The sequence below is a fragment of the Schistocerca cancellata genome, chromosome 4 (assembly GCF_023864275.1).
Source record: "Schistocerca cancellata isolate TAMUIC-IGC-003103 chromosome 4, iqSchCanc2.1, whole genome shotgun sequence".
In the NCBI taxonomy this organism is placed as follows: Eukaryota; Metazoa; Arthropoda; class Insecta; order Orthoptera; family Acrididae; genus Schistocerca; species Schistocerca cancellata.
Window position 1 is genome coordinate 549,815,141 of NC_064629.1, and position 3,772 is coordinate 549,818,912.

Genomic DNA, 3,772 nt, shown 5'->3' on the forward strand with positions numbered 1-3,772 from the left:
TTTAATCACAGTACTTTGTTTTTGTTAATATTCCACAGGTTTCTTATCTAAAACCATATTTTTCATTTTGATACACCTCTTTGATTCTTAAAAGGAATAACATGATTAGTCTTTAGAAAATCTGCAATTTTAAATACGAAAAGTTATATTGAATAAACTCTTCAGCAGTGTGTTTATGCTTAAAATTGAAAACAAAGTTCTAATTTTCTTCATATGATCATCAGAAACCATTTTAATTGTTTATTAAAATATCTCATTCTGCTTTTCTTACAAAAGATACAACTATGACACTGATCCTGAATCTGATTAAATTTTCCACAACCTTCACACTGTTTAGAATTATTAAACCCATTTACCTCTTCTTCAGAACCATATTCATTTGCATGCTTATCTACTTCTCCACATCACTATCAGGAAATACTAAATATTCACTGTTTTGTTTCACAGAAACAAATCCGTGCATTTGATTCCATCTTTCTCAGAAAGTACATTTACACTTTTTGCTTCTTTACATATATCAAAAGTTTTAAAATCCTCTTGTGTGTGACCTTTTCTTTTAGCATAAGTGTTTTTACAGTTCTTACAAGCAAATGCTATTTTTCATTTCCAAGTTTCTTTACATCTACTACAAATTTAAAAGTAATTTTGCTGTAGTTTTTTCATGTATCAAATGTGACTCTTATTTATTATAATACTTTTTACCACATTACGAGATCCCCTGTGATACTAAGCCTCCATACAAGTTTCACAGTCTAGCCACTAATCCATAGAAATTGTTACAGATGACATACATTACAACAGATCGTTCCTTCTCAGTCAAGACCGCAAAGTTAAGTTAACCCTTTCCTGAATAAACTTTATGAATTGGCATTTAGACATCCTCCCTACCTGTTCTGTGCTGTTTCCTCATTGATGTGATCCCTTGAAGCAGTTCTTCTAGCACTGTTGGATTTGAGTGTACAGGCAACAAGTCTGTACCTGAGGATATAAGTAAAATGTGCCATCTAATCTATTTTAAATAACTTCCAGGTGCCATTATGGTGCATTTATTGGCAATTAGTGTAAAACGGTTAACAGTGACATATATAGACATAAATAACTGCAGAATTACATAAAAACGGGAGCGTGGCTTCCACAGAGATCATGTCTGGATTGCATTCTAACACTGACTGACAAGCTTGGTGTGGAATATAAATCTATATTCTGGAATGACGTACATTCTCGTGATTGTTAATAGATTGTCATTAACAAAAATATGTACATACACCAAATTAAATATCAGATCATGAAATTGAAGTAATAAATGTTGAGCAACAAATATTAAGAAGCTGTGAGAATGTTAGCATACATAACTAACGCCTCTAAGTCCATAATTGCAATTTGTAAATTTGCTGACACAAAAACCTCATTACGATTTAAATGAAAGTAACAGTCATTATCCAGTGATGTAACCTCATTCGTTATTCATTTTATGTAATTCATTGTAATTAATGATGCTTGTAAATTATGCAAATATTTACTTCTTGTTAGTTACACCACCCAAATTTACGAAGTTCTGGTATTTGAGAAAAGAGCATGATGTGTATACTTCGAACAAATATTAGCAATAAAATCCATACAGTCACTAATAATGAATAAATGATGACTAACTGAAACCCTAAGCTGCCGACAGGTGTTGTTGATATACCTCGATGTGGACAGCTGAAAATGTGTGCCCTGACCGGGACTCGAACCCGAGATCTCCTGCTTACATGGCAGACGCTCTATCCATCTGAGCCACTGAGGACACAGATGAATAGCCCGACTGTAGGGACTTGTCCCTTGCACGCTTCCCGTGAGACTCACATTCCCAACTGTCCACAATTCTACATATGTAATGTACCTGATAGACATTTGCCCATTCACTCATTACTCGCGCACGCTTTGGCGATTCCCATAAGAGTTTGGGCAACCTGTGCGCATTCGCACAGACGAAGGTCAATGGCTGGGTAGCCTTTAACTATTTATATGAAGACAGTAACTGTTCTTGAAAGAACAGAAGACTGTTGATGACCGTGCAGCTTTTCCCTGGAATAAATGATGACTAACTGAAACGCTAAGCTGCCGACAGGTGTTGTTGATATACCTTGATGTGGACAGCTGAAAATGTGTGCCCCGACCGGGACTGCGAATGCGCGCAGGTTGCCCAAACTCTTACGGGAATCTCCAAAGCGTGTGTGAGTAATGAGTGAATGGGCAAATGTCTATAAGGTACATTACATATGTAGAATTGTGGACAGTTGGGAATGTGAGTCTCACGGGAAGCATGCAAGGGATAAGTCCCTGCAGTCGCGCTATTCATCTGTGTCCTCGGTGGCTCAGATGGATAGAGCGTCTGCCATGTAAGCAGAAGATCCCGGGTTCGAGTCCCAGTCGGGGCACACATTTTCGGCTGTCCACATCGAAGTATATCAACAACACCTGTCGGCAGCTTAGGGTTGCAGTTAGTCATCATTTATTCCAGGGAAAAGCTGCACGGTCATCAACAGTATTCTGTTCTTTCGAGAACAATTACTGTCTTCATATATACTAATTACGAAATTAAAGTAAAATCAAAATAATTGTTGAAATCGGATTGTGAATCAATTTTAACACACAAAACCAAGATGATGATAAAAATATTATGCTATTTGACATTATATTTTATAACCTGCACAAATGTAACAGCAGTTAGTTTAGATGAAACTGTTTTTAATTGTAAGTTAGATTTTGTAATAAATTAACAATGGTAGCGATTGTTGAAAATTGTTGTTCTGTCGATCAGCTGGTGTCAATAAATAATTTGTCAAGCTTGAAATTTTCGTGATGTTCTCATTATTCATAGCATCAACAACATCGATGAACCACAGGCCAACGCAAGTTAAGTAGTAATGTTTTAAAGATCATCAGATGTGGTGGAGTAGAGCTGGGAGTGTTTAATGAGTGATGGTTTCAGGTTATGTAAAAACGTGAATGCAAGATCCAAACAACGACAACTTTTGGCCAGAGAATTGTTTGTGGTAACCATTTACAGAAAGACCGAAAAAAATAATCATTACCTGCTGTGGGAAGATAGCAAAATCATCTGTTTTGGATATCATTACCTGATGATATTGGACCAAATTCTCGGACTGCGCAGCAGGAACTCAGATGAGCAACTGTTCTCTTTAATTTTCTAATTTTAAATATTGTTGTGTGACATTTGTGTACGATGAATAACAACGAGAACATGAAAATGCATGAAGAGAAGCCTGTAGGCTGTGAATCTGTAGAAAACACTTTGGACTTAGGATCAAGTATCTGTGAACTATCAAATGGCTCTGAGCACTCCGGGACTTAACATCTGAGGTCATCAGTCCCCTAGAACTTAGAACTACTTAAACCTAACTAACCTAAGGACATCACACACACCCATGCCCGAGGCAGGATTTGAACCTGCGACCATAGCAGTCGCACGGTTCCAGACTGTAGCGTCTAGAACAGCTCAGCAACTGCGGCCGGCTGTGAGCTATCGTCCAGCAGTATTTGAAGTGTAGATCAAAGTTTTGGATGGAGTGAGTTCCAGTGAAAATGTCTCCACGAGTACTCCAATTACCCAGGGAAGAGTAGGCGGAGATAATTTGTTAATGTTATTAATGCAGCATATGAAAGAAGTGAAGGAACAGATGGGACAGATTAGGCAGGATATTGGTCAGAAAAGTTAATAGTTAAGTCAGCAATTAAATGAAGAAATGGTGGAATTAAAGAATACTAC

At 37.2% G+C, this 3,772-nt stretch overlaps 1 non-coding gene across 1 annotated transcript; it reads left to right on the top strand.

Annotated features, from left to right (window-relative positions):
* The first annotated feature begins 2,346 nt into the window (after positions 1–2,346).
* Positions 2,347–2,420, top strand: Trnat-ugu (transfer RNA threonine (anticodon UGU)). The gene has a single exon. It is a non-coding gene; the product is annotated as a tRNA-Thr (tRNA).
* Positions 2,421–3,772: the final 1,352 nt, after the last annotated feature.